The sequence below is a fragment of the Saccostrea echinata genome, unplaced genomic scaffold (assembly GCF_033153115.1).
Source record: "Saccostrea echinata isolate AGI-Se365-2 ecotype Australia unplaced genomic scaffold, CSIRO_AGI_Sech_v1 ptg000001l, whole genome shotgun sequence".
Lineage (NCBI taxonomy): Eukaryota > Metazoa > Mollusca > Bivalvia > Ostreida > Ostreidae > Saccostrea > Saccostrea echinata.
Window position 1 is genome coordinate 509,597 of NW_026889750.1, and position 7,062 is coordinate 516,658.

Sequence of the window (7,062 nt, forward strand, 5' to 3'; positions counted from 1 at the left end):
TACATGATACTCTTTTGAGCTTCATGCTATTAACAGAATGTATACTCCATTCCTACGATACCGGTGGTTCTACGGTACCGGGGTATCCCTTTATTTAGAAAAATATTGGTGATATCTCGTTGTTACTACTATCGCTTTAGATCTTAAAATGTTGCAAAGTCTGGTAAGTTATCAAAAGCAACATTAAATGGTCACATTTTTTATCCTTTACCTGTAACAGTCCTCATACCCTTTAATGTAAAATATCACAAACTGTGAATTTGTAGATGCATTTTACAACTGATTGGCAGATCTGTTGTCGTCTGGTTTATTTTCATTAGGAATGAGGTCATACAAGTCATGTGACTGCTGTGAAAAATTATATATGGAACACAGTTTCAGCAAGAATTATTTAACCCAATGAAAGAGTCAAAAATTTGTATTTTTATATGACTGCAAATGAGCATAAAGATTTTTTGGCCTGGCTTTTCTTCTAATTATTTTTTCGTAATATTTTGTCTGATAAAAAAGGAATGATCTTCTATTTTAAGGATGTAAAAAAGAATCAAAAGAATTAAAATAAAATACAGTAGACAAAATTTGAAAATTCAAAAGGACATATAGTGCTACTTTTAAAGGAGTGTCAAGCAACAAATGAAAATTCAGCATCAACAGCTTTACCTCCAAGTTAAAAAAAAAATCAAAGATAATGGAGCAAAACTTAAATGAAAATAGATCAGTAACATTAAAAAAAAGTATATCCGAAAGGGAAAAGGGGTCCAAATTGTATTGATTATGGTGAAATTTAATATTTGGAAATGAGGATGATGTGTATGTAGACTATGGGAGCCAAAGGAGCCAAGAATGATTACTTTTACTAAACTGGCAAAGAATCATTTGTGTAGACATTGATCCCATTTACTACTCCAGGGATTTATCAGCCTATTTTGGGAAACGCCATTTTTGGGGAATTGGGAAAAATTGTCGGCTATTTGAGGAAATTGGGAAAAATTTAAAATGTTGCTTAAATCATGTATTCAGGTGTAATTCATTTAACATTTTAGCATGAACTCTAATTTGGGCAACCAAACAGACAATTAAATATGATCCAACCTCATCATACAAGATCACGAATAATAGACTAATAAAAGTAAAATTGACTTCAATGAGTATAAATTATTTACCTATACAATTTAGGGTAATACAACTGTGTATGAGATTCCAATTTAGGTCATTATAGAATCTGTTTCGGGAGATTATTAAACCTCTTGCAAAAATTACACTTTTGAACATGTTAAAGTACACATTTTCCCGAAGTCCTCTTTTAATATGTTTTAAAACATTGAGAATGTATTTTTCTATCTAAAATAATGCCTACAGTCCTTATCATTCACTCGTAGACCAATTGAGTAGGTGGAAAAATCTTAATAAATCTGTATAATTACACAATATCACCGTTTTCAGAAAAACAGAGGAAATTCGGATTAAATAATAAATAATAATAATAAATAATCTCTCTCTTTTAAATCTCTTATCACGGAAGTTGCATACAAAGGAAACCAAAACCTGCGTTCCGATTAAATCGAGAGTTCTGAATGACACACGGGCTATGTATACGCCAGAGAGTACCGAACGTATGACGTGTCAAACGTTGCAATATTCGATCTTTTCCATTTGTATTGTATAATTTTCCATTTATATTCTATAATTCTCCATTTATATTCTATAACTTTTTATTTGTATTGTATAATGTTTATTTGTATTCTTTAATTTTCCATTTGTATTCTATAATTTTCCATTTGTATTGTAAAATTTTTATTTGTATTCTATAATATTTCATTTGTATTGTATATTTTTTCATTTGTATTGTATAATTTTTATTTGCATTGTATAATTTTCCATTTGTATTCAATAATTTTTCATTTATGTTGTATAATTTTTCATTTGTATTGTATAATTTTTATTTGTATTGTATACTTTTCCAATTGTATTGTATAATTTTCCATTTGTATTGTATAATTTTCCATTTGTATTCTATAATTTTACAATACAAATGAGAAATTATACAATACAAATGGAAAATTATACAATACAAATGGAAAATTATACAATACAAATAAAAATTATACAATACAAAGGAAAAATTAAAGAACACAAATTGAAAATTATACAATACAAATAAAGATTATACAATGCAAATAAAAAATTATACAATACAAATAAAAAATTATACAATACAAATGAAGAATTATTGAATACAAATGAAAAATATAGAATACAAATAAAAATTTTACAATGCAAATGAAAAATTATAGAATACAAATGAAAAATTATAGAATACAAATGGAAACTTTTACAATACAAATGGAAAATTATACAATACAAATAGAAAATTATACAATACAAATGGAAAAGATCGAATAATGCAACATTTGACATGCCATACGAACGGTCCGAATTCTTCTTTTGGCGGCTATTTTCAAAATGAATAAAGGAAATGAATGCACCGCAACTGCCTGGTAACCTTTTCCCGTTTAATTACAATATTTTAATTTATAAAACAATCAAATTATAAAAAAAAATCAACAAATGACAAAAATTAGAATTCTTGTAGTTTAAATTAATGAATATACTATTTTCATATTTTTAATTTTTTTTTTTTTTGGGGGGGGGGGGGGGGGCAAAATCAATATATTTACATATTAAACCATTTGTATTAAAGTGAAATAAAAAAAAACTGTATTTATAAATAATATTGCAAATTCATCTACAAGAGGCCCATGGGCCCAAAGCTCACCTGAGTATCTTTGGCCCTGCTGTTCTTAACCAGATTTTCTTCTTTGTAATAAGTATTTTGCCCCACTCTACCCCCTTGGGTCATGATTTGAACAATTTAGAATGTACACTACCCCAGTATGCTTCCATATAAGCTGCAGCTTTTCTGTCCAAGTAGTTCCTGTGAAGATTTCTAAAGATTTTTTTCTATTTATTTCAATTTAAAATTTGAAATTCTACTGTGACCCCACCCTATGCCCGGGAGTCATGATTTGAACAATTAAGAATCTACACTACCCCAGGATTCTTCCATACAAGTTTCAGCTTTTCTGGCCCAATGGTTCTTGAGAGGAAGACTTTTTAATGACCCTACCCTATTTTTTTCCCCTTTATTTTAACAATTTAAACTCCCCTTCACCCAAGGATGCTTTGTACCAACTTTGGTTAAAATTGGCAAAGTGGTTTTTGAGAAGTTGAAAATGTGAAAAGTTTACGGACGGACTGACGATGGACAATAGGTGATCAGAAAAGCTCACTTCAGCTTTCAACTCAGGTGAGCTAATAAAATTATAAGGTACAATAATTGTTTTACAAACATTTGATTTATATTCAGGCTATTTCAAGACATTGAAGAAGAAGATAACACTTGTCTTAGCATTGAAGACATTGCACAGAAAATGTCACTATTGGTAGAGAGGTTAAAAAACTGTTTAAAGTCACTATTAAAAGGAGACGTTCATGCGCAAACTGGGCTGCAATTGAAATCATTAACAATGGTATAAAATTTAAAGAAAACACTGCAACAAACATCAGCATTCAAGATATCCCCAAACTTTGCTCTCAAGAATTTTTTTGAAATTCCATCAAAACCTGCTAGCAGTAGCAAGGTCAAATTTGGATATTTTCTTGATGTTTCTTTAAACAATAGTCAGATTTTTCTAGAGATAACATTTGATACTTGTGAAAAAACATGGAGAGTGATATCCTGTGGGAAACAAGTGTTCTCAAAAGACTTGGGATTTCTTAATAATTCCTTCAAGATGACAGAAAATTCAGTGACATCAATTTTGTCCTCAGTTAAAAAACTGAAGATATGCAGAGGTGTTCCTGGGTGCAGTGTGTCACTACAGAGTCCCAATGTGCTAAAAGTAGTGCATTCTAGTAATGCATGCAATAACCAAACAACATCATATCATTCAACAACATGTAATACATTCATTTCAATCAAACAATATCAGTCTTCAAATGTGTGCCATTCTTGTAAAATATTGCTGAAACAGAATTCTGAACAGGTTGATGAAAAAATACTAGAAAACATACCAAAAGTCAATCTACAAAGTGAGAAATGCAATTCTAATACCTCTACAAAACCCCTGCAGTTCTGTCTGAATTAACAAACCAGTTAAACACTCCTCTGCCAAAAAATCATTCATTGACACCAACTGCACCTAATCATGATAATGAAAATATGATTGTTGACTCTGAAAATTGCTGCAAAGTTCTCATCTCCGAACCTGACCATATTGACTTACAAACTATCCTTAACTCAGTGATACCTGATTGCCCCCCTAAAATGTCAGCATTTTTAAAATCCCAACAAAAGCAATGAAAACATCCAAACATGGTCGGCACTGGGATAAAGACATCATCAGGATGTGTTTAAGTCTATGGTGTCGACATCCACGTGGTTATAAAGACTTGCGTGAGAGTGGATTCATGGTTTTGCCCTCACAGCGTATTCTGCAAATACACAAAAATAAAGTTCACCAAAAACCAGGAGTAAAGACCTTATGCACTGAATGCGTGCGGAAGGGGATTGAAAGAACTTACCAGTAGAAGGATATGAGGGAGGATTGATACTGGATGAAATGTCCATTCAATCTGACCTCCAGTTCTATTCTAAAGATGGGCTTCACCACTTGATAGGGTTTACAGATCTTTGCGAAGAGTCGGATCTGATGAACAGCATTCACTTTGGAAAGAATGAAGTGAAACTGGCCACACATGTCTTACAGTTTTCTTTCCCCGGTTTCACTGGCTTCAGATTTCCACTCTCACTACCCTACCGTTCAGGCTTCAGCTTCTGAATTGTATTTACTGGTTTGGAAAATTATACAAACGCTTAACACTTTTGGTTTTGTTCAGTACATTAGCACAGATGGAGCTGCAACATATCGAGATCTAGCGAAAATACTGCTTGGTGAATTTACCTCAACTTCTTCAAGTATGAAAATTCAGAATGTGTTTTCTTCTGTGCCTCAAAGTATCTTCTTTATAGTGGACTATTCACATTAGGAACAATCTAAGTAAAAGTATTAACAAACCTCAGAGCAAACGTTGTTTGTTTCACAAGAGTCATTATATTCTTTGGGAACATTTATATAACGCTTACATGTGGGACATCAACTAACCCATTTCCGGTGCACAGAAAACTTTCAAATGAACACTTCAATCTAACAGGAGAGTCCAAGATGAGAAATCACCTGGCTGAAGAAGTTTTGAATAAGGACATGCTCCATTTAGTTCAGTGTTATGCCATCTCCTTGAAAAACAGTGACAATCTCAGCAGTACCATTGAGCTACTAACTCACACAAGTGTTCTTGTTGAAAACTTTAGAGATACACGTCCCATCACAGACAGGTAAGATCAGAGACTCCTCAAAAATAAAACTGCTTTAGACTGGTTTCCACAATGGGAGAAAACTATTAAATCTGACACTAATATAAAAGACAAAGAAAATGTCCGATATCCCATCAGACAAGAGCTGATTTAACATCTCTGCTGATTGGTTTTCATGAATTATGTGAATACAAACTGGAAAAAAATCATAATCAATTGTGCCAATCCGAGTAAACTCTGAAATCATAGAGAACTTGTTTTCACAACAGAGGGGAATTTTCCAAGGAAATAACACTAATCCTACCCACCTTACGTACTGTAGAACAATGAATTCTGTTATATTAGGTCAGCCATCAATATCTAAGAAGTTTAATGCTGCAGATGTCAAGGCTCCAGCTGATCCAATGTCATTTTAAGGTCGAGGTGAGTGTACATTACATGAATCATGCAACATTCAGTAGTCAATGTTTCACCAAAACAAGAAGTAATAAGTGGTTTGATGAATTGGAAAACTGTTTATATATAGTAAATTATCATATACAGTTGAACTTAGGTATCTCGAACACTGATATCTCGAATAAATTTGGAAGTCCCAACTACTTATTCTTTAAGTATTTTACCCTCGATATCTCAAATCCTCGGACATTTCGAAGTTTTTTCTCGGTCCCATCGAGTTCGAGATAACAAGGTTTGACTGTAATGTAAAATAAAATGTAATTGATGAGTTCAAAAACTGATGGGCAAAGTGTCGATGTCTTATTTACATTTTGCAGTGCTGACAGAACCATTCACTTGGTGTGTCTTCTGGGTCAATATCAACACATTGAAAATGGAACCAATCATCACATCCATCACATGCTATAGCATTTTCTATACATTCATAACTGCATCCTCCACATGGGTATTTTACTTTTTTCCTCTTTTTCTTGGATTTACCCTTGCCTTTTGATGGTTTTCTTTTACTGCAACCTTTTACCATGTTTACCTCTGATGATTTTGAGATTATATTTTCGTGGTCACTTTCCTCTAGCTGAAAACAACTCAATGTACCTGATCCAGAACATTCAAGTGAGAGACCTAAATTAAAATAAAATGAATAAAACTTATAATGACTGAAAAGGATAAAAATGAAATTCAAAAACTTGTTTTCACCAATTAAGTACAACCTGGTAACCTAAATGATCAATTTGGTGATTACACATAATTTGTAAATTAACATAAAATCGGCATTGAATTTGAACTTTAAATATATTTATGTTAAATAAATTACAGACTACCTGGTCTTGAAATAGACTTGCCAAATGGATTGCTTTGACATGGATCAACCCCTAAATGGAATAAAAATTATTAAACAAAGGAACTGCAGAGAAATATTTTTTTGATAAATTGTATACTTTTTTACAGGTATGAATTCTTCTAAGGGAAAATCATAATTTATCTCATTAATTTGAAATAAAAAATTTGCTTTACTTCATCTGGAAATATTATGCATAAAAAATATTTACCTCCCATTAAATGTTTCTCTTGTGGCTCTTGAATAGTAACACTAGTTCCTGGTTGGTTCACATTTGCTTCAACTGCCTTGACTTCAGAAGACCCTGGGCTGACTAGTTCTGTAAGGACTGAATTATCAGATCCACTGGGCTCTACAGTTGTAAAATCAGAAGAAGTGTTGCATAAATAGAGTA